General features: G+C 42.7%; 1 protein-coding gene across 6 annotated transcripts in view; it reads right to left on the bottom strand.

Moving 5' to 3' along the window:
* WIPF1 (WAS/WASL interacting protein family member 1) overlaps positions 1-26,326 on the bottom strand; it is a 79,397-nt gene that overhangs the window by 28,782 nt on the left and 24,289 nt on the right. The window contains exon 1 of one of the 6 annotated variants that reach the window (XM_032784549.2): positions 20,276-20,298. The exons of the other annotated variants lie outside the window; for them this stretch is intronic. The gene's annotated coding sequence lies outside the window, so the exon portion shown is untranslated. Of the gene's footprint in view, positions 1-20,275; positions 20,299-26,326 lie in introns of those variants that run through there. 6 annotated transcript variants of the gene reach the window in all.

Here is a 26,326-nt window from a genome sequence, read left to right as displayed (position 1 = left end):
AAATTCCCGCCCCTGACTTTAAACAATCCAGTTCTCTGATTGGTCCTCTGGTCAGGTGTTTGGTTACCCTTTCCAGGTAAAAGAAACTTAACCCTTACCTTACCTATCTACTTATGACAGGCCCCCACTAGAGTTTTTCAGGGCCCCTGGAGTGGGGTCCTTCACTCGCTCCAGGGGCCCCGGAAAACTCTTGTGGGGCGTGGGGCCCCGGAGCTTCTTCTGCTCCAGTTCTTCAGTGGAAATTCGGCGGCGGGGGATCCTTCCACTCCAGGACCTGCCACCGAAGTGCTGGGTCTTCGGTGGCAATTCAGCGGCAGGGGCCCTGAATCCTCTGGGTGGCTCTGTGTAGTTGCAAACAACAAAGGTGCTTGTAACACTAATGAGCGGAGACACAAAGCACCACTTTACAAATCAAAAGGATGAGGGTCTCTGGCTCTGACACTTTAGAACCATAGATCTTTGCAATCCAATGTTAATTTCTTTGCATTTTATTTCTGGAAAGTACTGTATATTTACACTATTTATATATAAAAATTAAAAGGGCCAATATCTGAACACTCACTGTAATGAATCCTTGTCCTGTAGGCAAGAGGTACAATAACAAGAACCTAATACACACCTTATCCAAGACTAGAAACCCGGTCCTTAAGCTCCAAAAATAAAGGTCTGTATCTGTGCTAAAAGAAGAATTTTCCACAGCTAGCAGGGGCAACAGCTGTGAGGCAACCTCACATACAAATCCAGTACATTATGACGACTCCACAATCAATATCATGGGCCATGTGCAAAGTAATAACAGAAATACCCAGTGCTGTCCCTAGTATTGCTCAAAATATTGCTGGCACCTTTCATCAAGGTTTGGAATGATAAGAAGCTACCACAATATAACTTTGCTTTTTAAATATACCTTAGAATACTGATAGACTTTCTCCATTTTCTTTGGGCTTCTCCAACCCTTCCCTTTCTTAAATCAAAGAAAAACAAAAAAAACCTCCAAACCTGTTGAGGTTTATAATCCATCAGGTTAGTGTTACAAATAGCAGACAGACCATCCCAGGGGTTCCATCACAGACTGGTTTGAGGAATTTGCCCCTGCTGAGACTAGAACTAAAAACCCTCAAATCCAAAAGCATCCACGCTACAAAGTCATCTAGAGGAGGATTAGAATATGTTTTCATCCTCTTTCAAGACATCTACTCCAGTCACTAGGAGGACTGCACTAAAACTCACATATGTTAAACAATAAGGAGCAGTGCACGGAGGTTGTGATCTTAATATAAGTTATTTTGCAAATTACTAAATGTTACTCCCAAGGGCATTCTGCACCAAAAAATTTAAAATTGTGCGCCAAAGTCTTAAAAAAATTCTACAAATTTTGTTTGTCAAATAAATGTGGAGGCTCTAGCATGGCAATGGGGAGCACATGCCACTGACTGCACAGAGATGGAAGATCACTGTGCAGTCCCCTTCCCCCCTGCTCCCGACACAGACTCAGCAACAAGGCGGCACCCAACCTCAACACAGTGCAAGGGCCCTGCCTGTTCCAGGAACACCCCAGGGCCTTGCTCCTCTGCGTGGGCAGGTGTGGATAGAAAGGCTGTGTGACATTGCACTCCATATATGGTTTTATGGAAATATGCTAATGAGTGTGAATATAATGCAAAAGGTCTCTTGTAAGGTATCACTACAAAACTTATAATCTACTGAGTGTGTTCATCCTATTTATACGAATGTATCATTCTTGCATCTAAAACTAGAAATATGAAGTATTACTCTGGGGTCCTATTGTAATTATGCAAAGTGTGAGCCATTAATGGTGGCTTAGGATCTTGATGGCTCCCATTAACTAGAACAATTGGTGGTAAATGGCTCTGTTTACTTGTAAGCCTGTGAATCAGGCAGGAAAGAATGGAGGCTTGGGGTCTCACAGGACATGTGACCATGTCACCTGGTACGGGAATCCATCTTAAACCTGGTGCTTTTCCATTTAGAAGGAAGGGTGGGAACCCAGAGAGAGACAGGAGTACCGCCTTGTGCCAAAGATATAAAACAGGATGGAACAGAACAAAGGGGGCTGCCAGTCATGAGAACTCCCCTAGTTACCACCTGAGATGGAACTAACAAGAACTGTACCAGAGGAAAGGGCTGGGTCCAGACTAGGAAGGAGTCTAGTCTGTGAAAGAAGCTTATTGGAACATCTCTGAGGGTGAGAGATTTACTTTCACTCAGTTTCTGAAGTGTATTAGGCTTAGACTTGTGTGTTTTGTTTTATTTTGCTTGGTAACTTACTTTGTTCTATCTGTTATTACTTAAAACCACTTAAATCCTACTTTTTATACTTAATAAAATCACTTTTGTTTATTAATTAACCCAGACTAAGTGATTCATACCTAGGGGAGCAAACAGCTGTGCATATATCTCTATCTGTTATAGAAGCCGGACAATTTATGAGTATACCCTGTAAAAGCTTTATACAGAGTAAAATGGATTTATTGGTGTTTGAATCCCATTGGGAGAGCTGGAGATAGGTTACTTGCTGAGCAGTTTTTGGTTAAAGTCTGCAGTTTTGGGGGTGTGGACCAGACCTGGGTCTGTGTTGCAGCAGGCTAGCATGATTGGCTCAACAAGGCAGGTTCTGGAGTCCCAAGCTGGCAGTGGAAAACAAGCTCAGAGGTAATTCCAGCACGTCAGGTAACAGTCCCAAGGGGGTCTCTGTGACTGAACTTGTCACAGGCAGGATCCAAGCGTGGAGGAGTTTAACATGGGGGGATCCAGGTGTGGGTTGAGAGGGTTCTGTATGGGGCAATCTGGGTATGGGCAGCTCAGTGTGTGTTCGGGTGCAGGGGGATCTGGATGCACAGGGGCTTGTTGGAGGTACTGGGTGCAACAGTAATGGGACTCTTCAGGAGAGTCCAGATGATGGTGGTTGGGGCTCAGCAGGAGGGGAGTTGTCTAGATGCTGTGGGCATGGGATGGAGATCTAGGTGCAACTGGCTGGGGCTCGGTGGGGTAGTCCAGGGTGCAGGGGAAGTGGGGCTCATGGGAGGAAGGTTCTGCATGTGTGTGAGGGGGTGAGGCTGGGCAGGAAGATCTGAGAATGAGGGGGCCTGGATGCATGGGGTTTGGGTGAATGGGGGCGCAGCTCCCTGTACAGCAATCCCGCCCCCTGCAGCTGAAGAGTGATGGGTGCAAGTGGGGGAGAGTTTGCAGAGCTTCCTGCAGCTGGGGGAGAAATCTTGGCATGGATCTGAACATCCCCGGGGATGCCATGCGGGGGAAGAGGAAGTCTCATCCTTTCCAGCCCAGCTGTGAATAGCAGCGGAGCCAGGCAGATGGTAGGAGGCAGGTCTTCTCTTCCCCAGTCCCGCCCCTTTCCCCACAGTGATTTACTTCTCTGCCAGCTGCCCATGGCACCTGAAACGTACTGCTGGGAAGAGTCATGTGACCACCCTTGTGGCTTCCCTTTGCTTCTCTGTCAGAAAGTCATTTTTTTTGCAGAGAAGCAAAATAATTTGCAGAGGGACATAAATTCTGCACATGTGCCGAGTTGCAGAATTTCCCCAGGAATAATTAAATGTGCATGACTGTTGTGCTAATTAAGTCCACCAGCTATTGGTTAGACAGCCATCATACCAATTCCAATAATAGAATGAAAAACAGTCATGATATGCAGCATGTCATTAAAAAAAAAACTCATTTGAAAATCTAAATGTAGACGTAAAACCTCTCTTGGACATTACACTCTTCTACTTGCAGCTTTCCTTTGTAATGGGCCTGCTGAGACCCTGGGATTCCCAAACTTTGGCAATTTCAGATTCTAACTTTATAATTCTAAGTTATTTTTAACAAACATCTTATTCTGCTAAAAGTAAACAGATGACTAGCTGTGTGGGATGGCCAAAGTGAACAACTGAATTGTAAGTCTGTACAAAAGCAAGTTGTGTGCATCTAGCCAACCATTTTAACTCACTTTCGGGCCTCTCTCTTAACATGACACATTAAGTCAGAGACAGGCAGACAGAGTGCTAGCTGCGGTTAATCATTTCCTGCATGATTAATTTCCAAACCAAGAAAGAGGAAGGAACAAACAATAAACTGTTGAAAATAATATGGCACTTAAGGGGGGAAAAAACTGAAGTCGACAGTCAAAACCGTTGATTGTCCCTCTCAAGGCTTTCCTTATTCTGTGAAAAGGAGCCTAACTTCCAAAGTAGCACTGATTTGGGACTGTTAAAATCCCCAACTGCTTTTGCTAATGACAGAGAAAGGAAAACAAAAAGTGCTGCATTAGAGAAAACTGGGTAAGATGAGTCACAACTTTGGTAACATAGCTACCTTCAGGCAGAGCAAGCCTAAGAGTTACAACAGCACAGTTAAAAAACAACTCAGAACTAGAATTGATCTGAAAATGGGCGTTCCTCACCCATGGACAATGTCAATGTACACAGAAAAAAAATCATTTTCACCTCAAATTTCCATGGAAAATTTTGATTTTTTCAGCAAAAATTCAAATACAGAAAAGTTGCCGAAGTGCCTAGTGAATACTGTAGTTCAGGTGCTTCATGTCCCCATTCTCCTCTGTTGACCAGAGACTCTGGTCAATCTATATTTCCCACACAATGCATCGGTGGTCCTTCATGGTGAGACAGTTGCATAAAAGTGCATCCTAGAAGATGCAATCTGGGCAGGGAGCCTGGCACACAGAGACTTGATTTTAACAAATAGGGAGGAACTCGTTGAGAATTTGAAAGTAGAAGGACGCTTGGGTGAAAGTGATCATGAAATCATAGAGTTTGCAATTCTAAGGAAGGGTAGAAGGGAGTACAGCAAAATAGAGACAATGGATTTCAGGAAGGCGGATTTTGGTAAGCTCAGAGAGCTGATAGGTAAGGTCCCATGGGAATCAAGACTGAGGGGAAAAACAACTGAGGAGAGTTGGCAGTTTTTCAAAGGGACACTATTAAGGGCCCAAAAGCAAGCTATTCCGATGGGTAGGAAAGATAGAAAATGTGGCAAAAGACCACCTTGGCTTAACCAGGAGATCTTGCATGACCTACAAAATAAAAAGGAGTCATATAAAAAATGGAAACTAGGTCAGATTACAAAGGATGAATATAGGCAAATAACACAGGAATGCAGGGGCAAGATTAGAAAGGCAAAGGCACAAAATGAGCTCAAACTAGCTATGGGAATAAAGGGAAACAAGAAGACTTTTTATCAATACATTAGAAGCAAGAGGAAGACCAAGGACAGGGTAGGCCCACTGCTCAGTGAGGAGGGAGAAACAGTAACAGGAAACTTGGAAATGGCAGAGATGCTTAATGACTTCTTTGTTTCGGTCTTCACTGAGAAGTCTGAAGGAATGTCTAACATAGTGAATGCTTATGGGAAGGGGGTAGGTTTAGAAGATAAAATAAAAAAAGAGCAAGTTAAAAATCACTTAGAAAAGTTAGATGCCTGCAAGTCACCAGGGCCTGGTGAAATGCATCCTAGAATACTCAAGGAGTTAATAGAGGAGGTATCTGAGCCTCTAGCTATTATCTTTGGAAAGTCATGGGAGACGGGAGAGATTCCAGAAGACTGGAAAAGGGCAAATATAGTGCCAATCTACAAAAAGGGAAATAAAAACAACCCAGGAAACTACAGACCAGTTAGTTTAACTTCTGTGCCAGGGAAGATAATGGAGCAAGTAATTAAAGAAATCATCTGCAAACACTTGGAAGGTGGTAAGGTGATAGGGAATAGCCAGCATGGATTTGTAAAGAACAAATCGTGTCAAACCAATCTGATAGCTTTCTTTGATAGGATAACGAGCCTTGTGGATAAGGGAGAAGCAGTGGATGTGGTATACCTAGACTTTAGTAAGGCATTTGATATGGTCTCGCATGATATCCTTATCGATAAACTAGGCAAATACAATTTAGATGGGGCTACTATAAGGTGGGTGCATAACTGGCTGGATAACCGTACTCAGAGAGTGGTTATTAATGGCTCCCAATCCTGCTGGAAAGGTATAACAAGTGGGGTTCCGCAGGGGTCTGTTTTGGGACCGGCTCTGTTCAATATCTTCATCAACGACTTAGATGTTGGCATAGAAAGTACGCTTATTAAGTTTGCGGACGATACCAAACTGGGAGGGATTGCAACTGCTTTGGAGGACAGGGTCAAAATTCAAAATGATCTGGACAAATTGGAGAAATGGTCTGAGGTAAACCGGATGAAGTTCAATAAAGACAAATGCAAAGTGCTCCACTTAGGAAGGAACAATCAGTTTCACACATACAGAATGGGAAGAGACTGTCTAGGAAGGAGTATGGCAGAAAGAGATCTAGGGGTCATAGTGGACCACAAGCTAAATATGAGTCAACAGTGTGATACTGTTGCAAAAAAAGCAAACGTGATTCTGGGATGCATTAACAGGTGTGTTGTAAACAAGACACGAGAAGTCATTCTTCCACTCTACTCTGCACTGGTTAGGCCTCAACTGGAGTATTGTGTCCAGTTCTGGGCACCGCATTTCAAGAAAGATGTGGAGAAATTGGAGAGGGTCCAGAGAAGAGCAACAAGAATGATTAAAGGTCTTGAGAACATGACCTATGAAGGAAGGCTGAAAGAATTGGGTTTATTTAGTTTGGAAAAGAGAAGACTGAGAGGGGACATGATAGCAGTTTTCAGGTATCTAAAAGGGTGTCATCAGGAGGAGGGAGAAAACTTGTTCACCTTAGCCTCTAATGATAGAACAAGAAGCAATGGGCTTAAACTGCAGCAAGGGAGATTTAGATCGGACATTAGGAAAAAGTTCCTAACTGTCAGGGTAGTTAAACACTGGAATAAATTGCCTAGGGAGGTTGTGGAATCTCCATCTCTGGAGATATTTAAGAGTAGGTTAGATAAATGTCTATCAGGGATGGTCTAGACAGTATTTGGTCCTGCCATGAGGGCAGGGGACTGGACTCGATGACCTCTCGAGGTCCCTTCCAGTTCTAGAGTCTATGAGAATGGGGACACAGCTCCCATGAGGCACGAGGGCAGCATATCTAAATTGAAATATTTCAGTCTTCAGGTAAAAACAATTGGTTTGGGGGCAAAATATAAAATAATCTTCCATGGAAATCATGTAGCTCAGTAAAGGGAAAGTGATAGTTTACCCTCAATAACTTTGTGCCTATTAACAAAGTTTATATGCCTTTAAAAGGAAGCCTGTGGTCTAGCATCACTCTGTCCCACTCCTGCTGCAAGGCATACTGGACTCATAGTCCAGAAGAACACTGGAGCATTAAAGGCTGTCACAGCAAAATATGCTGGAAAATAGAGCAGAGTTAAAAAATACTACTATCCTGCACTATGGGGAATGCTGGGGAAGGAACAGGAGATGTCGACATTTTGCCTTTAAAAAGGCCTTGTAAAGAACTGGATAGCTACAGAAAGGGAAGTTACCATGGACACAAGAGACACAGGGAAATTCTGGGGAGAAGACAATTCAAAATGGGGAAGTTCATTTATTCTGGGACTTTTGGGCTTTATTTGAAAGCAGAGGCAGTTCCCAAAGAGGGGTGGTATTGGCTGGCTGGAGACCTGATCCCAAACACGCCACCACCTGTGTAAAAACCCAGTATCACTGAAAGGCTAAGGAAGCAGCCTGAGCCAATGAAGTAAGAGAGGGATTTACACTCATACTGAGCATCTGCTTCCATTTCTGGGACCCAGCTCAGAGCTCCCCTTCTCTCATCCCTGTGCAGAGAACCAAACAAGGCCTATACACAAAACAGGGCTTAATGCGATTTAAATGGCACGGGGATCTTGTGTAGCCCTTTTACACGGGAGTGAATTTCACCCTTACAAAACAGAACAATTCAGTACTGACCAGGGTAGACTGTTTCACACAACACTGGAGCTTTTACAGCCATCCAAAAGAAGGGAGTAGGAAAGAAGGCTACTAGAGATCTTTAACAGCAGTGTGTGGGGAAGTCTTCAGAAATATGCGAATGCAAAACCGATGTCAGAGTAAGTGTTTTTCCAGACCCAGTCAGATTGCAGAGAGACACGTTTCATTTCTGTCAGAGTCACAGCTTAAATTTTGAACAACATGACATTTTAATCTCTGTTTTAATCCTTTTCCTCTTGCAAACAGCAACATGAGCTGAGACACACAGAATTCATAGGTAGATGGTTCATGGACAAGCATAAAAAAAACACAATAGGAAATAAAACTCAAAACTTTTATTCTTGAAAAAAAATGCAAGAAGGGATAGGATGTGTCTACATTCTTATGTATACGGCAAGGTAGATTAGATATCCATTCAAATAATCTAGGCATGCTACGGAGTCAAAACTCACCCTTCCTGGATGTTTATCCTCCAATTCAGGGATCGGCAACCTTTGACATGTGGCTTGCCAGGGTAAGCCCTGTGGAGGGCTGGGCCAGTTTGTTTACTTGCCATATGTACAGGTTTGGCCGATTGCAGCTTCCACTGGTGCTCCCAATGGGGATGGCAGGAAGTGGCAGCCACCATATCCCTCAGCCCGCACCGCTTCCCGCCGCCCCCATTGGCCTGGGGCGGGAAACCGCGGCCAGTGAGAGCCATGATATGCCGAATCTGCGGACACAGCAGGTAAACAAACCGGCCCGGCCCACCAGGGCTTACCTTGGCGAGCTGCATGCCAAAGGTTGCCGATCCCTGCTCTAATTAAAAAAGCCCCAACAATAAGATAAAAGTTCAGCTCATACCTGCCCCCGGCTCCTCTCAGATCTTCTCCTAAAGAATCAGACCCATTTCCTTTATAACTGTTGAGCCAGCAGAACTCAGTGAACTCTTTCTGGTAACACTAACCCTAATTATCCTGCTGAAAAATTCCTTACTCTCTCCAAATCTCTCAAAAATTTCAATGTATTTAATAACAAGTCACCCACAGGACCCCAGAACAGATCCAATGAAACAAAGTACATTAGTTCAGAAGAAAGTAAAGGCTAAACAAAACTGCATGCAAAGAACCAGCATGAAAGTGGATATATGCAAAGAGTGATAGCTGTCACCAGCACAGTAACATTTTATTGGTCCATAACAGTTGCTCCCCACTCGCCTGAGGCAACCAAGAATTCTGCTGGATTTCCACAATGGAATTGTGTATGTGGAAAATTCCAACTAAGTAAGATTGGCATGGTGCAGAATATTATAATCCAAGTACTTTACAAATCTGTGATGTGGAAGTCCATATCAGTCAATTTTCTGGAGTATGAGGAGACAATGAATTGATATGTAGATAGCTAAAATTACATTTCATTTTCTAAATTACAGAGATATACAGAGGGCCTGATCCTGCAGCGTGGTTAGCACCCGTAACTCCCTGAAATCAGTAATGTAGGGCCTAATCCAACTCTCAGAGGCAATGGATAGACTCCCATTGACTTTAGTGGCAGTTTGCTCAGGCTCATGGCATGTTTAGGATCTTGAAACTGGGGCTCAAAATGTTAGGGATCAGGTGTGCAAAGATAAGTGTGTTGTGTCACTCAATTGTGATTGTGCACACAGATTGATAAGGCATCAAGTTATACGTCTGCATGCATAAACACCACACTAACCTAAGGGAATGTACTAACCAGCATCCACTGCTACTCCTTATTAGTAAAGGTATGTCTTGTGCTCCCTCAGCACAGATTGTCTTGCTGGTGAGGAAAGGTAATGGCTAGAGGCCACACCCACTTTAACCCTGATGTAGGGTAACCAGACGTCCTGATTTTATAGGGACAGTCCTGATTTTTGGGTCTTTTTCTTATATAGGCTCCTATTACTCCCCACCGCCAGTCCCGATTTTTCACACTTACTGTCTGGTCACCCTAGCTCAAATATAACCTCTGTGGCATTCAGCACAGCTGGCACCCTGCCGCTTTGGGGTTGGGGAGAGCAACCTGCAACATGTGCTGCCAGCTGCGTGGAAGGGCTGAGGTCAGGTGAAGAACTCCCTGTGACTTTCCCTCTGTGCTCCTGCATACCAGCAGTGAAGATTTGGGCTTGTGAACTGATCTCATACTAAGTGAAGACGTGTTGGGCATATACCTGCATCTCTCATGCTTCCAGATAGCCACAGACTTCAAAAGGCAAAATCTGCTAAATATAGATAACTGATAGAAACTAAATACAAGTTTATAAACAAAGCAAAATTTCAGTTAAAAATAAAGCTTTACCTATTGAAGTGCAAATTAGTCCAAATTACACCATTAATGTTTGCATGCTGAAAGCTTTGTTTTGGGGTTTTTTTTTTGAAACAGCATTTTATCAAGTACCCTCCTCCCAAAAGAGCCTCTAAAAACAAAGTATGCCCTTGGCTAATTCTTTGGCCCGCATTTATTTTTATAGAAGGAGTCAGAGGTCTGTATGCCACAGACGCTTGTGCAAATGTGCATGTAGATTGAATAACTGTATGTGCATACAGACGGGAGACAATATGCATGAGCAGTTAAAGTAACTGTGCTTACACATTTTTGCCTACATGAATTAAGTTTCTGCCCTTTAAAGTTTAAATGTAAAATCCAGAAGAGGCTAATTTTATAGCACACTTTAAAATTTGAAGATGCTGCTATAGTTTCAGTAAATATTTTAGAACGTCCAACAATTTCAACAAATTTCCAGAAGTGGTTTTAAACCTAAAATTAAAGGGGAAAGGGGGGGGAGAAGAGGAAGTTCCCACACAAAAGGCATCTAAAATAAATTGAGGATCTGCTTTAATCTACTAAAGCAGAATTAAGGCTCAGACTGTCCACTGCTGACCCTGCAGTTCTTAGTTACTGTGGTTGGAGAGTCATCGCACATACAGTGTGAACTGCAATGCTCAACCAAAAACCAAACAAACATAAAACCCCAACCCTCACAGGGTGACTCACGTGCAAGGGTTAAATCTCAACTCTAAATATCTTGACCTAGATTTTTTGTTTGGACGGGGTTGGTTTTAAAAACTAGACTCTGAACTTTACTAAAAATTAGTTCACTTCATCACCTAATTTCCTAGCAATATCAGCAAATGAGATATAAATTTTAAGCCAGGGGAGGGGAGGAAGGGAGAATCAAGAGTTTACCAGCTATGTTCCTTCACCATCAACTGGCTTCCCTGAAATTTGTCCAGCAGGAACTTCTCCTGCAAGCTTTTTCAGAGAAATGGGTGAAGGAAGTAATATGCTGACGCTATTTAAAAAGTCCATCAAACAAAAATACAATTCAAAAATATCTGTAGGTGGTTTAAGCAAAACAAATGGCTCAGCTAACTCCAATTTAAATAGGTCTAGAGTAACAGTTGGTGCTTTTTAAATATTGATCAAAAATACTTATTACATACATCTGATTTACTTTGAAAAGGTCCAAATAGCTTTTCACTATTAAAATGTAGCTTTTATCCCATGTATTACCTGTATTATCTCATAGTCTTAATAAACATCTGGCAAAAAGCTTAATTTAAAAAGGTTTTGATGTCTATAAGAATAAAAATAGAAGACCAGATCCTCAGCTGATTTGACTTGGCATAGCTCCATCGAGGATCTGGTCCAAAGTCTGCAGTTACAGAAGCTACAATAAAATTACAAGGACTATCAGTTTAAGCTTCAGGGAACAAGTAGATTATTAGCTGGGGTCAGGAGAAATTCTCGCTCAGTGGTATAACACTGAACAGCTGAATACCTTATAGGTTTTTATGTCTTGTTCTGAATATCTGGCACTTGCCTTGGTCAGAGGTAGGGTTCTGGAGGAGAAAGACTATTCCAGAGTGGCAATAGTTTATAAGGAGTAATTATATAGGGTGCAATCCACAAACACACTTTGGTGCCCAAGTCCTGTTTTTAGGCACCGCTGTGATCCACAAAATTCCAGTCTAACCCCGAAGGTGCCTAAAGGTGCTTGGTGCCTACATATTTAAAGTGACACCTCTTTGGTGCCTATGTTTCTGCCCCGAGCATGTGCACCCTGTGTCCCTCTATAACTGAATGCTTGTCTCCTTCCTAAGCCACACAATGATTCACAAACCAGGGAAGATAAGTGTTTGGCCACTGTGGTTGCACGTGGGGGCGTGTCACAGGGTACAACTTGTCTCCCGCTTTCTTCCCTGCAGAAACTGTATGGACGCCAGGAGTTGTGCCTTCACCCTATCTTTTTTATTTTAAGTTCCCTCCACCATTTCCACAACAATCCCTGTCCAATAGTCTATTTACAGCACCAATGGCACTTTTTAGCCCTCTCCCCAGGACCTGAGGGAAACAGAGTTCTCCCTCCCTTGAGGCCTCCATGTTACTGAGCTCAACTAGCCCTGTTCCCCTTTCACTCCTCTCTTGGCACTTTCTTCCTGCCTGTTTTTCAGCCTGGGGCTGATGAAATAATTGGCTCCTTAGAGCATCCATCCTGATTGTCTAATTATTCATGTCAGTCTTCTCAAGGGGAACTGATTAACGTCCAAGTGATCAGAGTGCAGGGAGCGAACCAGTGAGCCTGCACTCTGTCACAGGATCCAATCTGGCATGTGTGCTCAGAGACTGCCTACGGTATTGGGCCCCCTCAAGTAAATTCACACAAAAATGGCCAGAGGAGGCAGATAAGCTGCTTTAACCAAGAGGATAAGGTGGTCAGCTAGGATATGGGAGACCATTGGTTCAACTCCCCCATCTGAGGGGCAGAAGAGATTTGAACAGGGCTTTGCCATGTCTCAGGTGAGTGCCCTGACCACTGGGCTATTCTAACGTGTGTATCCCCCAGTCTCTCCTTCATTTAGGTAATCAAATATTATTTTGGACAGAGAGAGTTAGAATGACTCTGTAGCGTAGGGCATGAACACCTACTTTCCACAGTTCATGGATTGCAAGCAGAGATAGGCATCTTCCTGCAGCCCCCATTTAGGCATCTATCTCTGAGTGGAAGCAGGACTCAGCTCATGCCACCTCTCCCATTGATTAGCTTAGGTGGCTCCCCACCTAGCATGCTGGCTTTGTGGCTCGCAGTCTAAAGTGCCTCTCTCCCCCTATTCATTGTATAGGAGCCTAAGCACCTAACTCCAGCTGTGTCAATAACAGTGTTGTTCCATGATTTTCTAGGCACCTGAAAGTTAGGCTCTATAATGCTCAGCATCACAATGGCTAAGTCCCTTTGTGGATCTAGGCCTCAGTCCATAAGCCTGGGAAGCATGGGTGTGCCATCCATGTCTACATTTTGTTTTGTGGGCAATGCACTTCAGGTAAAATGAACAGCTTTGTGGAGGGCCTGCAGAAGCCCCAGTGGTAGCCCTGTAAAAGCATGCAGTAGTGCAGGTGGAACGGCTGAATGGGGGTTCCTCCAGACTCTGTGCACTGCGAAGGTTGTGCCACACCAGCCACAAGCCAATGGAACAGATTAGGGATGGGAGCACTGGATTTGTGATTACATAGATCCAGTAGCTCTACCCAGAAACTCCTATACAGGACACTCAGAAGGGTAAGTGGAAACCCATGGATTCACCTCTAGTGCACTGAACAGAGGACACTATAGCCCAGGGGTTCTCAACCATTTTCTGAGCCCCTCCCCCAACATGCTATAAAAACTCTACAGCCCAGCTATGCCATAAAAACTGGTTTTCTGCACATACAGCCAGGGCTGGTGTTAGGGGGTAGCAAATAGGCCAACTGCCTGGGGCACCATGCCACAGGGCCCCAACAAAGCTGCATTGCTTAGGCTTTGGCTTCAGCCCTGGGTGGCAGGGCTCAAGGCCCTGGACTTCAGCCCAGGGCCCCATCGAGTCCAATGCTGGCCTTGCTTGGAGGCCTCCCTGAAACCTGTTTGTGGCCCCCCAGGGGACCCTGAACCCCTGGTTGAGAACCACTGCTTTAGCCTTCAGCACTTGCATTTGATATTTTATCCTCATGCAGGCAGTTCAGCCATCAATGCTCATTTGCTGTTCCTATCACCCAATATTTCCTTTCAGGCCATTCTGGAAAAAGAAACCCTGAGTAATACAAGACTGAATGTTTTCTATATAGTATTTCCAGTGCTGCTCTTTGGAAAAAGAAGTATCACATCATAAGGCATTTGGAAAAGCGAGGTCAACTTTTTAAACACATTTTTCGTAGATGTTTTATAAATTGATTCCTACAGTAAAGTCTCTTTAATGCAAATATACTTTGTTCTTCACTGGCCTAAATTTCCACTTAGCTTTTAATGGTGTAAATATGATCAAAATATATTTTATTTCACTCACGGAAGTTCAGGTTCAACAAAACTTCAACTTGGCAAGGCTGGGCAAGCCCATAATTATGTATTTTCTGGGTCTTGCTCAAACATTTAAGTGGGCGGAGCACTGTATTTACTAAATCTGGACTCAAGAGAGATGAGAAAAGATTAAAATACAGAGCCCAGTTTTTAAATGTGGGCACCTTAATGGGATGGCTGAACCTGGCATTTGGACAATGAAATTCACATATAGCTACAGAAATGCTCACTGTAAGTTGACAATTACTGTGCATGCATCAACGCCCAAAATTTGGACATCCTATTAAGTTGCTTGCATTTAATCTAACAATTTTACTGTCCTGTTAAAAGTCCCATAATTGAAGTAGGTTTCTAAACACTCCATTTCTGAAATAAAAAGACACACCAGAAATATGTTCCTCCCCTTATTGCTGCAGCAGATAACCAAGTAGAGTCTCTGTCTTCCATCAGTTTTATGCGTTAATTTTTAATTTTTCATTAAACAAGTAATTCCTCTTCAGTTCATAGCAGTGCTAACATTAGATGGAAGTTAAGTCACACTGTCAACTCGATTTGCCAAATTAAAGCCCCATTCTATGTATGCAGAGGAATCGTATTCTATTCCTGCTGTGTCTGTCTGAAATCTATAGAATTCCATCATTTTCTTCCAGAAACATTTAGCGCATTCACCTACCACACCAAAGTTTTTTTTAAACTTGGGCACCTAAATTTAACGCCCCCCGAACTCATAGTTTTAAGGCACCACTTTCAAAGGTTTGTCTTTACGGAGGGAGCTTCAGTACAGTTCTCTTCTGTTACATAATACAGCATTGCTGGCACAGTAGAGGGATTTATTACAGAACCCAGAACACTTGCAACATTAGCCAGGCTGACTATCTGAACCTTTTGATAGTGGATATAAGGTGGTCAACCAGTTTTTAATTAGATGAGTTGGGTGTCATTGACATATACATAGGCAAGCAGGGGGCCCACATGTCGGGGCATCAAATGTACTACTTAAGGCACAGCAAGAATGTCAAGAGAGACTTTCCCATGCTGAGGTTACAGAAGCACACACTTACAGCTCCAGTTCATATCACAGTTCATTTCAGAAATGTTTTATGCAGCTGCAGAAAACAAAGTATTTGACTAGTGAATGAAGATTTTTTGGAAGCTGCAGAGAATGATGAATTATAGACCTCCATGAATTGGTAGCCCTACAACATGCTGGGCGGGGATGCTCAACACACAGGTTCTACCAGACCAAAGGAGGAAACAAGATCAGCATCAAGGAATATGTGAAGATTAAATTATAATGCTCCTATAGCACCACTAATTTTTGCATGGTTGAGGAGGCACTTTCATTACAGATTCACTTTGTAATTTTGCACACTCTAAAGGACACAGATCCCCAGCACACATGAATTCACATGTTCTCAGGCATTCAGAATAGCTGAAGGAAGTCCTCCTTTGAGCTAAAGTTATCTCATGCTTGTTCTCTGAGCCCAAAGAGAAACTCAGTAAAACTTCCAGCTGAGAAATTGTGTTTAAAAATAATTGCTAATCATCAGTGAAATTCATAGCAGTGGTTGTACAATGGAGAGGGAGCTCCATCTACTACACATAAGTACAATACATTCTACTCCTAACAACAAGCCAGTTAAAGGTTGATATTAACTTGATTCTTGCACATGGTTGGAATTCTCCTTTTACTTCCTGTCATGGGGTGCACCATTTAGCCCCGGACTGGCGCCTCCTCCTGGTACTCTGGGGATTAGCTCGAAGCCAACACTCCCATTCCCTGGTCCATGGTTTGCACACTGTCACTCTGTCCATCTGCAGCTCCTTCTGCAGCCCCAGGAACCACAGCATCCTCTTAATGACACATCTGGAGGGCCAAGCCATGGTCTGTGGTCCCTCCCTTCTGAGGAAGTTTAGCTCCTCAATAGTCCTAGTCAGTCCTCTTCTCCGGGTTCCAGCCCAGGAACCCTCAGCCAAGCAGTTTGGGCCTTCTCTCTCTGGCTTCACTGCTCTATCACTGGGCTTCTTTCTACCACTAGGTCTCTTTTTTTGTTCCTGAGCCTGCCTGTTCCCAAAGCCACCTCCTTCAGAGTGACTTCACTCTGTAGTCTCCACTCACTCCTCCCTTTGTCCTGGAAGGGTCTGCCTTTTCCCAGCAGCCCCTTCTGCTTTCAGTTCCTGGACTTTACCAGCCCCACCTATTCCTGCCCAGCTGAGCCTCCTTAATCAGCTGCCTAATGGGTTAAATGGCTCATATGGCCTGCATTAAACCCTGCAGGGTGAGTGTGGGATAATCACCCCATCATATTTCCCCACTTATTTACTTTTTTGGGAAGAGGTAACCTCAATTTGTGTGCACTCCGGGGCCTAGAAGGCACTGCCCATGTAAAGAGATTGTGAAATTTGAAACAGACAGCTGAAAGTCACCACTTTCAAAGGTTTGTCTTCATGGAGGGAGCTTCAGTACAGTTCTCTTCCAAATTCATTTAGGGTGTCTGACACTTTCGGTGACATTTCTGGCCACCAGGCATACTGAGGCCGTCTCATGGGGCCACTTCCAACTATCCAATTTATAATTTTGCACACTCTGAAGGACACATGAATTCACATGCTAACACTCACCTATATATACTGTAGTACATGATATTCTCTTAAATGCACATTTTAATACCTGTGCAAAGTACCTGCTGTGATGTTGCACTCTATATGATTTTATGAAATGATGCTAATGAGTTTAAATATAATGTAACTGGAATATGCTTCATTCAAAAGGTCTCCTGTAAGGTATCATTACAAAGCTTATAATCTACTGAGTGTCTTCATTCTAGCTGTATGAATGTATCATTCGTATAGCTGAAAGTAGGACTATAAAATGTAACTCTGACCTCCTGTTGTAGTTATATAAAGTGTGGGCCATTAATGTAAGTTTAGAATCTTGATGACTCCCATTAACCAGGACAATTGTCTGCAGATGGCTCTGTTTTACTTGTAGGTCTCCCTGTGTGCAGACAAGTGGGTAATGAAGTCTTACAGTGACATGTGAGCATGTCACCTGAACTGGAATCCATCTTTAACCTGGTGCTTTTCCATTGAGGAGGAGGTGGGAACCAAGAGAGGGACAAAGGATTCCCGCCTTATGCAAAAGATATATTGAGGGGTGGAACAGAACAAAAGGAGCAGCCATCATGAGGAATCCCCTAGCTACCACCTGAGCTGGAACAAGGGCTGTATCAGGGGAAAGGATTGTTCCCAGACTAGGAAAGCATCCAGTCTGTGAAAGAAACATCTCTCAGGGTGAGATTTTATCTGTACTCAGTTGCATTACTGTATTAGGCTTAGATTTGCATGTTTTATTTTATTTCACTTGGTAATTCATTTTGTTCTGTCTGCTACTATTGGAACCATTTAAATCCTACTTTCTGTATTTAATAAAATCACTTTTTAATTGTTAATTAACTCAGAGTACGTATTAATACCCGGGGGTGCAAACAACAGTCTATACCTCTGTCAGTGTTATAGAGGGTGAACAATTTATGAGTTTACCCTGTATAAGCTTTATACGGGGCAAGACGGATTTATTTGGGGTTTAGATCCCATTGGGACTTGGGCATCTGAGCATTAAAGATAGGAACATTTCTGTAAGCTGCTTTCAGGTTAAGTCTGCAGCTTTGGGGCACGTGGTTCAGACCATGGGTCTGCGTTGGAGCAGACTGGCATGTCTGGCTCAGCAGAACAGGGTTCTGGGGTCCTGAGCTGGCAGGGAAAGCAAGGGCAGTAGTCGTCTTGGCACATCAGTTGGCAGTTCCCAAGGGGGTTTCTGTGATCTAACCCGTCACACTTACTATGCTCAAGGAAGCGGTGTTACAAATAGTGAGGGAAACAATTGCATTTCCTGACCAGTGTTTAACATCTCAATCATCACTAACATATTGAAATTCAACAGCATAAAGAAATATCCCCTTGCAACAAAAGAGAGTGAGTTACAGATTGACTGTGGCATGCTTTCTGTTGTAGGCCCTAAACTGCAGGAACTCAAGGAATGGCAACTAGTTTTCCCTTCAATTTCCTCTTTATAAAGGGAATTGCAAGCAGCAGCGAGGTGTTGGTCCCAGATTTACTCTGCACATTTAAAATATATTGTTTAAAGCCTGTGCAGATTAACTCTGGTTAAACCCTGTTTGGCTGGACAGCATAGACAAAGATAAATTGGGTTTACCGTATATACTTGTTCATTAGCCCGTTCGTTTATAAGCCCTCAAAAAAGGTTAGGTAAAAACAGCAAAAACTGTATGACCCTTTCATAAGCCGACCCTATATTTCAGGAATTAGCAAACTTTGGTTCCTGGCCTGTTAGGGTAAGCTGCTAGAGGGCCTGGGCGTTTTGTTTACCTGGAGCGTCTGCAGGCACAGAGCCCCTCAGCTCCCTGTGGCCGCAGTTTGCCATTCCCAGCCAACAGGCGCACCACTTCCCGCAGCTGCCACTGGCTGGGAATGGCAAACTGTGGCCACAGGGAGTTGAGGGGCTCCGTGCCTGCAGATGCTCCAGGCAAACAAAACGACAACGTATTAGATATTCAATGATTCCATACAGTTTAAAATCATCAAGTTTTGGTCTAGACCCGTTTATAAGCTGACCCTTGCTCTTTGATGCGTCACTTTTTTACCAAAAATATTTGGCTTATGAACGAGTACATACGGTAATTTAAATGGGTTTGGACATGGAGTTTAGAATATGTGGACTGAAGCCCGGTTCTTCAAATCTCTGAATTAGATACAGGTATAGAAAAGAAGAACCACATCAAATCTGAACCCCAAAGTCTTCAAGAGGGACGGAGGACCCCCAGACACCCAAACCCATCTCTCAGCTTTGTGTCTGGGTCAACTCCATAGCTAGAAGGGGGCTTGTTTTGTGGTCCTTTGTTCAGTCATGACCCAAGAAAGGATTATTCTCATGAAAGCAAATGTTACCCTAACACTGCAGCCCAGGATGGAGATCTTGCAAGATTTGGACTTCACAGTTATTGAATGTCAAGGTGCTTTTAATTAACCTGAAGCTGTGACTACATTAGCTTTTCTTTCCCCTTCAGATTTCCTGCTATTGCTACCACTAGTGTAGCTTCATTAGTGTAATGTAGACAAGGTGCTGTTCATCTAATCCTGCTTAGAGCAGCAATCGTAGCAATGGTGAGAAATTATAGAAGGAAAAGGACTACTATGGACATAGCCAGTGGAAGATGAAAAAGATCCCATCCACTTACACCACAGCACTTCATGCCACCTGTGTTCCTCATTAACTCGTTATTCTTCAGGAAGCTCTATTTACAACAAAACAAACTGTTTTTAGACAGCCAGAAATTCAGTGTAGATCTTAATTCTTAGTGTCTGGGTCCTGGCTCAGAGCATAGAATTAACTGCTGCCTCTGGTTCCCTAATATCTACACCTGTGAAATTGCTTGCTTTTCTTCTGTGGAAACAGAAGTGGCTTGCAATTTCTAGGCCTGCCTTGTTACCTTCCTATGAACATCTGTGTATTGCAGAGACCTAGAGATAACCCTTTGGGTACTGGATAGTACCTCCATACTCTGTCACAGTGCATAACACAACAAACCCAATGCATGTGATGACTTCAAACTAGGAGAGTCAAATCTTCAGGAGGAACCTAGCAATAACATGTCAGTTACACTTCCTGAAATATTTTACCATGGAATATACTATTGTACCATACATTGGAAAGTTCTCATTGCCTTTCTAGTAATATAAACTTTGCTGTTTCTCCACACTTTAAAAATAAATCCATCAGCTTCCATTAGTAGCTGGAGAAATGTCAAAGTAAGCTGTCAATACAGAGACTCTGAGATTAGCCATGTACTGTGAGTTGGAATAGGATCAGTGTTACTCCTCCCTCAATATTGCATTAACTTTCTGTTACAGCACACTACCACTAATTCGGCAGAAATGCAAGTGTTTGAAAAACATTCAGTTTCCTGAATGCAGGAGTTTGGACATACTGACAGTATTAAGCTGGTATTTCACAATAAACAGCTGCAGCCATACAAACTTACAGATGTGCTCTCTTTTCTAGCTCTTTCCAAGAACTTGTTCATCATCTCTGCCCTTGAGACAGTGACTTTCCTGCCAAGGTAAAGCAAAAAGTCTGCTAAAGGCCTGCGTTTGGTGGGTCTTATAAACAGGCATCCAACATGACCACGGAGAATAAAAATCCCAATCACTGACAAAGTCTTAAATCTTTGCCATTGGATGTTTTTCTAAAAGGTCAGCTCTAGGAATTATTTTGGGGATGTTCTCTGGCCTATGCTACACAGGAGGTCAGACCTGGTGACCACAATGGTCCCTTCTGGCCTTGGAAACTAAGAAGGCATCCCAAATCAAGGACAAGATGCAGCACTAGAGTGGGGCATTGTACTCTTTTGATAGCAGCTTGGCTCAACAGGGAATCATACTAAATCCCTGCCACTTTTTCAGCAAAAGGGTGAATTCTGCCACTGACTCAAAAGGAGGAAATACATAAAATTTCACATTTGCATGTATTTGTGGATCCCTGGAATAATGCCAAGTAGGGTGACAAGATGTCCTGATATTTAGCCAATTAGTCCTGATATTTCGTGGTACTCCTTTTTTTTCCCCCCTTTTCTCCGCCGGCAGCACTCGGCTTTTTTTTTTTTTTTTTTTTTTAACTCCCCCACCCACCATGTGTTCCGATATTTTCTTCCTCTCATCTAATGCCAAGCTCCCACTAACACATACTCAAAATGAAGTTGAAAACAGACACTTACTGATTCTTGTATTTATTGGTACAGACCCACAGAAAGAATGCATCACCTTTACACCAAGCTAAGCTAGCCCACCAGCTGTGAATCTGTATAGAGTTTATAGACACAAGGCACAATTAGATCATCTAGTCATCTGACCTCCTGCATATCACAGTCCATTAAACTTCACCTCCATCAAGCCTTCTACCACGGAAGCACTAAGCTGGAGAAGGTGGTTTTTCTTTGTTAAAAAAAAAAGTCAGTCCAGTCTTAAGATTTAGCTTCACAGTACAGCTATAGTTATGGATCCAAATATGCAAACTTGCAAAATAATTCTTTATACAAATCCAGGAGTTAGGACAAGTAGAAATTCATGATGCTTGGTCAAAGCAAACCCTTCTGTGAGCTCCTGATCTGCTGATACAATCTTACAGCTCTAAGATGCAGTTAACTTTGGAAAAACATACTGTGCATGCCAATTTGCTTGTGGGTCTGGCTCAGGCTCTGATACACTTAACCTAGGAACAGCCAGAATTTAAATCATCCCTGTGGCACCAGGAAAGAAAACTGCCACATCAGAAAGATTTCACACAACCCGCCAACATCATTATTAATTCTTCCCCAGGAAAATCCTTCCAATTTTTTTGGGGGAGGCACAATAAGGAACCTTCTAAAAATTAATTACTAGTAAGTCACAAACACTTTGTTGTTTCTGTATCTGAACTTAGTGTATACACCAGGGTCACCTTCCACCCTTCTACTCTCCTCAGCAAGCTCCCTCTATGTCATCCTACCATACCCCTCTATTTTTCCAAGGACTCGCTCCAACTCCCCACATTGCCTCAGGCTCTATGTGCCCCCATGTCACAGTTCCCTAGCCTCCCACACTTACCAGGGGTTCTGTATGCACCACTATTCACCCTTTTCCCCCATATCAGGGTCTCCCATCCCCCCCCATGCCAGAGGTGTACGCATCCCCATTCACCCCTACTCCCTGTATCAAGGGCCTCCAACTCTCCCTCCCCCCACCAAGGGCTCTATATGCCCCCCCTTCCCTCACCATTCAAACAAACAGAAAAATGCCATCAAGTTGAGTGTAAGGCCTCCCAAGCTCAGCTAAAAATACATTTACTGAAGTTAAACAGAATGTTGACATTTCCAAAGTTCAGTGCTTTAACAGGACCAAAGCATGGAATTGGGCATCTACAGAGGGTCAAATTATCAGAAGCCCCTGAACTTGTACACACATCTATTTGTGCCATGGGGGGGGGGGGGGGAATGCCATTTGCTCATGGGAGTGAGAATTTGTACAGGAAAATCTGGCAGTTGTGCCAAGGAGCTGCTGCCCTTTTTCTTTGGGCAAACTGGTGAAGGCACAAAGATGTTATGTGTGCACTCAGTACCCAGAGGCAATACTTGACTAGAGTATAGAGAAAGAGCTTGATTTTAGTCCCACGTGAATGCAAGTCTGTGGACTTACACCCGTGTAAAAACCAACATAAGCGAAAGCAGAATCAGACCAACAAGAATGTGCGGGTGGGTATGTTCTGAGGACACTGAATGGTGCATCTGCAGTTGCCCCCCTGAAGGAACCAAGATTCTGAATAGCTTCATAATAAATAGGCTTTTTTGAAGTTTAATACTATAGAAAAAAGCTTGAGAAAGTTGAAACCAACCCCCACACCCTCCACCCGCACTGAAGAGCTGCTTAAACAGGAACGATTTGCAGAACTTGAATTCAAACGGGGGGAAGGGGCCAAGGCATGTGAGGGAAGTACTGCAAATACCACAGCAAGCAAAAGATACTGTTGACCAACTCAGCAGATGGGGCACATTACTATGGGCAATGAAATGGCTTTTTAAAAAGACCTGAAAATAGTCTTTTTAAAAATCCAGTGATTCTGGAATAGTGTAGTGAATGCCTTTCCAGGTAGGATAAGGGGATCATTCAGCAAGTTAACAACTTACAAAAAATTTATCTATATTTTTTGGTCAAACATCCAGACTGACTCCTGCTCCATATGATGCCCCTGGGTAAACTATACTAATCAAGTGAAACGCACAGTGGAAGCCTGCTCTAGTTTCTGACTCTAGCCTATTGGGTTCAGATACGTATTAGTTACAGTGCTATGCATTTTTGTTCACTCATCTGAACCTGTAGGATGGGACAGCTTCATGCCATAGCAATTTATTCTGTGACAGGTGTGAAGTCACCAGCACAATGCAAGCTGGATTCACACACAGCAGGAACTGGTAAGTGAATAAATGTGCTGAACACTCCTGTTACTCCGTTTTGTGGGGGGAATTCAGCACATTTCTAAATCTGTACTTCTTTTGTACTTCTTCCAATTGTTCTGGTCATTGCCTTCACTCTTGGTGGCAGAATGAAACTTAGGCCTTGACTATATGAGAAAGTTGCAGCCGCTTAACAAAATTTGTATTTAAATCAGTTTAAAAAACTGTTGCAAACTCCAGTGTGGACACACTTATTTTGATTTAAGAGTAGCATATTTTGATTTAGTTTACATTAATTCCTAATTGATTTATGCTAAACCAGAATTAAGCTGAAATAACATCCACCCAGGGGTTTGCACTGTTTTAACTAAATCATTTTAGAGACACACCTTTAGTTAAACTGGTGCAGCTCTCCCCCATGTAGACAAAACCTAAACCTCACACTGAGCACAAAAGGAGCAGACAGTAGGGGGAGTGGGGGGAGGACATTGTGTTGGGAAGAACTCATGATTTAATCACTCTTATATCATATTTAACAAAAAAGCTGCCAGCCACTGATGTGCCCACTACCAAGAATTGCACAGAAATAATGGAGTCAAGCCTACGATCTCTGACTAAGAGAACACACACCATGCAAATATCACTGTTCCTATGGACTGACAGTTTTATTTTAACATTTTCCAGTACTGCCAAATCCATGCATTCAAAAACCAAGAGACTGACTTACACACCAGCTTTCTGGGTCTTATTTGCCTCTTGATTTTGAGCCTTTAGCTTCTATCTATTCTCTGTGACAATGATGGGTAGAACCTTACTTTTTTTTCCCCTTCTTCCACTGAAAGCTGAAATTCTCAGTATATATTATGATTCCAGGAGCTGGGATTTTAACTAAAACAACAGTCTGAAGATGGAAAATTGGATGGCGTCCCTAGCCTCTGTTTGCTAGAAGCTGGGAATGGGTGGCAGGGGATGGATCACTTTATAATTACATGTTCTGTTCGTTCCCTCTGGGGCACCTGGCACTGGCCATTGTCAGAATACTGGGCTAGATGGACCTTTGGTCTGACCCAGTATGGCCATTCTTATGCTTTACTTTTGTTTATTATTTCTCTTCACAATGTAATATCAGAACAATTAGGAATAGGGCAATTCCATGAAACTCACTCATTAGCTATCAAGGAGAGATGGTAACTTCTTTATAGTTCATACTGTGACGAAGTTTCCATTATATGTCCAATTTTTACCTATCCTCTTGCTACACCACTCTGCCATCAATGTCTCTTGTTTAGTCCCATGTTGGAAGTGGTGATTTTTGAAAGTCTAGTCAGTAACATGACAAGGCACTTGAAAAACAACCAAAATTTTGTATTGTTTAAAAGAAAGTTTTCCTATCTTTTTGGGGTATGTTATAATTCAGACAAATGTCATAATTCAGATTATTCTACTGTTCTCAGTGAGGAGTGGTGCCTTTATTTATTTTTGCAAGAGTAGGGGTGCTTATTTTATCGGTGAACCTGTGAGAAGTACCTGGGTTTTAGAGAGTCTACAGAGTCCTGGTAAAGACTACATACTTCATTGGAGCAGAGATTCTCAATGAGTTTGGGAACTTGCAAACCTTGAGTTCTGCAGGATCAGGGAAACTCAGCTAGGACTAAGTGCCTTTTTAACAAAGCTTAAAAACTCCTCAGACCTGAATCAAATAGCTTTTGGTTGCAGCCTCCTGGGTTTCTAAACTCTGCAGAAGTTACCCAAGTAAGGATTGACAGAAGTTGGACTGCAGGAGCTTCTGCCTTGCAGAGTTTCAAAGCTCCATGTAGGACCTATGCAAGGAGCTTCCATGTGCTGCGAGGATGAGGAGAGGAGGAGCAGCACAGGAACAGCCATTGTGAGAGGACTTTGTGTTGCTATCCAGGGGCAAGTGGGACGAACAGCCTTGCATGGCCAGGCAAGGGACAGTGTGGTCCTTGACATACTGCTCAATGATTTTAACACCTACCTTAGGACTGAGGCGAGGGATAGGGCACACAGCTCATATGGAAATACGATTTTTTTTAAAGGAATGAACAAAAATAGTTTTTTTCAATAAAATCACTACTGAAAAGTGCTGGGGAGAAACAAGTCTTAGAAACACTCAGTTGAAGTTCCAACCTTTACTCTCACACTTCCCCTTCAGCCTCCAACCATCATACCCCACATCTAATACAAACTCCCATTATCGCACCCGCCAGTAAAAGGATGGAAGACAGACCTTCCATTAGCTTTCCTGAACAGGGCATGGGCTACAACTTCTCCACATAGTCTTGGAGACAGAGCTAGTTTCACTGTACATCAGAAGAGACCACACTTTTGAAATTCATACATGAAGAAGACGACACATTTATTTCATGGCTCATTACCAGAATTGTCCCATTACCAAGTGGAGGATAAATGAGAGTAAGAATGCAGTTACTCAGTTAAGGATATGTCACTATCTTGATTTCCAGGATCTCCGCTTAGATTTTTAGAACATTCTATTTCCTGCCTTTCAGAGGTTTATTTTATTTGTAACTTCCGTGCTGAGTTTTCTGACTTTCAAAATTTTAGTTTTTTAAACTACAACACTCTGGTAATGTTTAAATTTTTACATGTCTTTTGACCCCTTAAAAGAAAAATTTAGTCTGGAAATTTAAAATGAAGATCTCATTCTGTCTACTTACTTCCCTGTGTATTCCAGGTGGAACATGAAAGACATTGGTTCAGTTTCATTTCAGACACTTACAAATTTCCAAGCATGGAAAACTCAAAGTAGAGGAAAGATTAAGATAGAATCTCCATAGAGAATCTAGGGTGGGTGTTGGAAAAAAGCAGAATGGAGAGAAAGGAAAGTAAGAATCCTGTACTAAGTGAATAAACAAGAATTTATGTATGTTAAAAGTAAAGGAATTGTAGATTTTCTTCACTTAATATCAAAATTTCTTACAATAGCTGACAACTTCTACCTACCTTTCAAAAAGCACTTTACTGTATTTATTAGCACCTGAACTTTAGTTTTATAAAATGGATTCCTTTGTTCAATATAAAGAATCTAAAAAGACCCCTCCACAACAACAACAAAACAAAAGCCAGACA

The sequence above is a fragment of the Chelonoidis abingdonii genome, chromosome 10 (genome assembly GCF_003597395.2).
Source record: "Chelonoidis abingdonii isolate Lonesome George chromosome 10, CheloAbing_2.0, whole genome shotgun sequence".
In the NCBI taxonomy this organism is placed as follows: domain Eukaryota; kingdom Metazoa; phylum Chordata; order Testudines; family Testudinidae; genus Chelonoidis; species Chelonoidis abingdonii.
This window is presented reverse-complemented; position numbering and strand designations above follow the sequence as displayed.